The sequence below is a fragment of the Pleurodeles waltl genome, chromosome 2_2 (genome assembly GCF_031143425.1).
Source record: "Pleurodeles waltl isolate 20211129_DDA chromosome 2_2, aPleWal1.hap1.20221129, whole genome shotgun sequence".
NCBI classification, from domain to species: domain Eukaryota; kingdom Metazoa; phylum Chordata; class Amphibia; order Caudata; family Salamandridae; genus Pleurodeles; species Pleurodeles waltl.
The window spans coordinates 1,196,381,103-1,196,387,102 of record NC_090439.1 but is presented as its reverse complement, the minus strand read 5'-3'; positions in this window follow the sequence as shown (position 1 = coordinate 1,196,387,102).

Genomic DNA, 6,000 nt, shown 5'->3' with positions numbered 1-6,000 from the left:
TGACCTGATGAGTCTTCATTGTCTAAGTGGAAATATCTGGAGAGTCCATCTGCATTGGAGTGGCTACTCACAGGTCTATGTTCCACTGTATAGTCCATTCCCTGTAGGGATATGGACCACCTCAACAATTTAGGATTTTCACCTTTCATTTGTTTTAGCCAAAGTAGAGGTTTGTGGTCTGTCTGAACAATGAAGTGAGTGCCAAACAGGTATGGCCTCAACTTCTTCAGAGCCCAGACCACAGCAAAGGCCTCCCTCTCAATGGCAGACCAACGCTTTTCTCTAGGGGTCAACATTCTACTAATAAAAGCAACAGGTTGATCCTGGCCCTCAGAATTAAGTTGTGATAGGACTGCCCCTACTCCTAATTCAGATGCATCAGTTTGGACATCGAATTTTTTAGAGTAACAAGGGCTTTTCAGGACAGGTGCAGAGCACATGGCCTGCTTCAGCTCCTCAAAAGCTTTCTGACAGTTTGCTGTCCATAATACTTTTTTAGGCATTTTCTTGGATGTGAGGTCATTATGAGGGGCTGCAATGGAGCCATAGTTCTTAATGAACCTCCTGTAATACCCAGTGAGGCCTAGGAAGGCTCTCACCTGAGTCTGAGTGGTAGGGGGAACCCAATCAATAATTGTTTAGATTTTCCCCTGAAGTGGTGCAATCTGTTCCCCACCAACAAGGTGTCCCAGATAAACCACCTTACCCTGCCCTATCTGGCACTTTGAAGCCTTGATAGTGAGGCCTGCCTTTTGCAGGGCCTCCAAAACTTTCCATAGGTGGACCAGGTGATCATCCCAGCTGGAGCTAAAGACAGCTATATCGTCCAGATATGCTGCACTGAAAGCTTCCAGCCCTTGCAGGACTGTGTTCACCAACCTCTGAAAAGTGGCAGGTGCATTTTTCAAACCAAAAGGCATTACAGTAAACTGGTAATGTCCTCCAATGGTAGAAAATGCAGTCTTAGGTTTAGCATCTTCTGATAATTTGATCTGCCAATACCCTGCAGTCAAATCAAAAGTGCTTAGATACTTGGCAGATGCCAGTGTATCTATGAGCTCATCTGCCCTGGGTATAGGGTGAGCGTCAGTTTTGGTTACCAAGTTGAGACCTCTATAGTCTACACAAAACCGCATTTCCTTCTTTCCATCTTTGGAATGGGGTTTTGGTACCAGTACCACAGGAGAAGCCCATGGACTGTCAGAGTGCTCAACTACTCCTAGTTCTAACATTTTCTGGACCTCTTGCTTTATGCAGTCCCTGACATGGTCAGGCTGCCTATAGATCTTACTTTTGACAGGTAAACTGTCTCCAGTATCTATAGTGTGCTCACACCAAGAAGTGGTACCTGGCACAGTAGAGAAGAGTTCAGAGAATTGATCTAGGAGATTTATGCAATTATCTTTCTGCTCAGCAGTAAGACAATCAGCCAAAACTACACCTTCCACAAGAGCATCTTGTTCTGTGGAAGAGAAGAGATCAGGTAGAGGATCACTGTCTTCTTCCTGTCCCTCATCAGTTGCCATGAGCATGGTGAGATCAGCCCTGTCATAGTAGGGTTTCAGGCGGTTGACATGGAGCACCCTAAGGGGACTCCTGGCAGTGCCTAAGTCAACTAAATAGGTGACTTCTCCCTTCTTTTCAACAATTGTGTGGGGACCACTCCATTTATCTTGGAGTGCTCTTGGGGCCACAGGCTCTAAGACCCACACTTTCTGCCCTGGTTGGTACTGAACCAAAACAGCCTTCTGATCATGCCATTGCTTCTGGAGCTCTTGGCTGGCCTGAAGGTTTTTACTGGCCTTTTTCATGTACTCAGCCATCCTTGATCTGAGGCCAAGTACATAATCCACAATATCCTGCTTAGGAGCTTTTAAAGGTTGTTCCCAACCCTCCTTTACAAGTGTGAGTGGACCCCTGACAGGGTGTCTGTAGGAAAGTACCATCTTGCCTGGCATGTTACCCCCATTTTTCACTGTATATATGTTGTTTTAGTTGCATGTGTCACTGGGACCCTGGTAACCCAGGGCCCCAGTGCTCATAAGTGTGCCTGAATGTGTTACCTGTGTAGTGACAAACTGTCTCACTGAGGCTCTGCTAATCAGAACCTCAGTGGTTATGCTCTCTCATTTCTTTCCAAATTGTCACTAACAGGCTAGTGACCATTTTTACCAATTTACATTGGCTTACTGGAACACCCTTATAATTCCCTAGTATATGGTACTGAGGTACCCAGGGTATTGGGGTTCCAGGAGATCCCTATGGGCTGCAGCATTTCTTTTGCCACCCATAGGGAGCTCTGACAATTCTTACACAGGCCTGCCACTGCAGCCTGAGTGAAATAACGTCCACGTTATTTCACAGCCATTTTACACTGCACTTAAGTAACTTATAAGTCACCTATATGTCTAACCTTTACCTGGTAAAGGTTAGGTGCAAAGTTACTTAGTGTGAGGGCACCCTGGCACTAGCCAAGGTGCCCCCACATTGTTCAGAGCCAATTCCCTGAACTTTGTGAGTGCGGGGACACCATTACACGCGTGCACTACATCTAGGTCACTACCTATATGTAGCTTCACAATGGTAACTCCGAATATGGCCATGTAATATTTCTATGATCATGGAATTGCCCCCTCTATGCCATCCTGGCATAGTTGGCACAATCCCATGATCCCAGTGGTCTGTAGCACAGACCCTGGTACTGCCAAACTGCCCTTCCTGGGGTTTCACTGCAGCTGCTGCCAAGCCCTCAGACAGGCATCTGCCCTCCTGGGGTCCAGCCAGGCCTGGCCCAGGATGGCAGAACAAAGAACTTCCTCTGAGAGAGGGTGTGACACCCTCTCCCTTTGGAAAATGGTGTGAAGGCAGGGGAGGAGTAGCCTCCCCCAGCCTCTGGAAATGCTTTCTTGGGCACAGATGTGCCCAATTCTGCATAAGCCAGTCTACACCGGTTCAGGGACCCCTTAGCCCCTGCTCTGGCGCGAAACTGGACAAAGGAAAGGGGAGTGACCACTCCCCTGACCTGCACCTCCCCTGGGAGGTGTCCAGATCTCATCCAGTGTGCTCCAGACCTCTGCCATCTTGGAAACAGAGGTGCTGCTGGCACACTGGACTGCTCTGAGTGGCCAGTGCCACCAGGTGACGTCAGAGACTCCTGCTGATAGGCTCCTTCAGGTGTTAGTAGCCTATCCTCTCTCCTAGGTAGCCAAACCCTCTTTTCTGGCTATTTAGGGTCTCTGTCTCTGGGGAAACTTTAGATAACGAATGCAAGAGCTCATCCGAGTTCCTCTGCATCTCCCTCTTCACCTTCTGATAAGGAATCGACTGCTGACCGCGCTGGAAGCCTGCAAACCTGCAACATAGTAGCAAAGATGACTACTGCAACTCTGTAACGCTGATCCTGCCGCCTTCTCGACTGTTTTCCTGCTTGTGCATGCTGTGGGGGTAGCCTGCCTCCTCTCTGCACCAGAAGCTCCGAAGAAATCTCCCGTGGGTCGACGGAATCTTCCCCCTGCAACCGCAGGCACCAAAAAGCTGCATTACCGGTCCCTTGGGTCTCCTCTCAGCACAACGAGCGAGGTCCCTCGAATCCAGCGACTCTGTCCAAGTGACCCCCACAGTCCAGTGACTCTTCAGCCCAAGTTTGGTGGAGGTAAGTCCTTGCCTCACCTCGCTGGGCTGCATTGCTGGGGACCGCGACTTTGCAGCTACTCCGGCCCCTGTGCACTTCCGGCGGAAATCCTTTGTGCACAGCCAAGCCTGGGTCCACGGCACTCTAACCTGCATTGCACGACTTTCTAAGTTGGTCTCCGGCGACGTGGGACTCCTTTGTGCAACTTCGACGAGCACCATTTCATGCATCCTTGTAGTGCCTGTTTCTGGCACTTTTCTGGGTGCTACCTGCTTCAGTGAGGGCTCTTTGTCTTGCTCGTCGACCCGTCTCTCTTCAGGTCCAATTTGCGATCTCCTGGTAACTCCTGGGCCCCAGCAGCGTCCAAAAATGCCAAACGCACGATTTGCAGCTAACAAGGCTTGTTGGCATTCTTTCGGCGGGAAAACACTACTGCGTGACTCTCCTCGGCGAGATGGATCCTTCCACCAAAGGGGAAGTCTCTAGCCCTTATTGTTCCTGCAGAAACCTCAGCTTCTTCTGTCGAGTCGAAGCTTCTTTGCACCCGCAGCTGGCATTTCCTGGGCATCTGCCCATCTCCGACTTGCTTGTGACTTTTGGACTTGGTCCCCTTGTTCCACAGGTACCCTAGATTGGAAATCCACAGTTGTTGCATTGCTGGTTTGTGTCTTTCCTGCATTATTCCTCTAACACGACTATTTTGTCCTTAGGGGAACTTTAGTGCACTTTGCACTCACTTTTCAGGGTCTTGGGGAGGGTTATTTTGCTAACTCTCACTATTTTCTAATAGTCCCAGCGACCCTCTACAAGGTCACATAGGTTTGGGGTCCATTCGTGGTTCGCATTCCACTTTTGGAGTATATGGTTTGTGTTGCCCCTATCCCTATGTTTCCCCATTGCATCCTATTGTAACTATACATTGTTTGCACTGTTTTCTAAGACTATACTGCATATTTTTGCTATTGTGTATATATATCTTGTGTATATTTCCTATCCTCTCACTGAGGGTACACTCTAAGATACTTTGGCATATTGTCATAAAAATAAAGTACCTTTATTTTTAGTATAACTGTGTATTGTGTTTTCTTGTGATATTGTGCATATGACACTAAGTGGTACTGTAGAAGCTTCACACGTCTCCTAGTTCAGCCTAAGCTGCTCTGCTAAGCTACCATTATCTATCAGCCTAAGCTGCTAGACACCCTATACACTAATAAGGGATAACTGGGCCTGGTGCAAGGTGCAAGTACCCCTTGGTACTCACTACAAGCCAGTCCAGCCTCCTACATTGGTTGTGCAGTGGTGGGATAAGTGCTTGAGACTACTTACCACTCTTGTCATTGTACTTTTCATAAGAGAAAAATATACAAAACAAGGTCAGTGTATATACACATAGCCAAAAAGTTTTGCATTTCCTCTTTTCACTCTTTTCTAAGTGCTGAAAAGTACTCCTAAACTTTCAAAAAGTTCTTAAAAGTTTAAAAAGTTTTTTTCTGTCTTTCCAAAAAGTTCTGAAAACTTTTTTTTCTTTTTCGATCACTTTAACTCTCTCTAAAAAATGTCTGGCACAGGCCAAAGTGTTGATCTGTCGAAACTTGCATATGACAACCTTAGCTGGAAAAGAGCAAGGAGTCTCTGTATAGAGAGAGGTTTGAGTGTAGGGAAGAATCCTTCCTTGGAACTGTTACTTAACATGCTTAGAGAACAGGATAAGGCCATAGGTGCCCCATCTGTTGAAAAAGTACCTAATAGTTCCCAATCTGATTCAGGGACTCCCCCAGGAAAAGATTCAGGAAATAAACTTCCTAGCCTGCCCATTACTAGACAATCTAGCATAGATGGTAATGATGATGAGCCACACCAAATAAATAGTGTTGTCTCACATCATAGCAAAAGCATTTATTCTCACCATACTGGTAGTAATGTTTCTGTAAACCAAGCTGTTAGGGTGGCTTCTGTAAGGGACAGGTCTCCTTCTGTTCATTCCCATCATAGCTCTGTTTCTAGAAATGTCCCTCCCACCAACCCTGATGACAGAATGTTAGAGAGGGAACTCAATAAGTTGAGGGTGGAACAAACCAGACTGAAGCTTAAAAAGCAACAGCTGGATTTGGATAGACAGTCTTTTGAATTAGAAAAGGAAAGACAGAAGTTGGGTTTAGAAACCCATGGTGGCAGCAGCAGTATTCCCCATAGTCATCCTGCAAAAGAGCATGATTCCAGGAATCTGCACAAGATAGTTCCCCCTTATAAGGAGGGGGATGACATTAACAAGTGGTTTGCTGCACTTGAGAGGGCCTGTGTTGTACAGGATGTCCCTCAAAGGCAGTGGGCTGCTATCCTATGGCTATTATTTAGTGGAAAAGGTA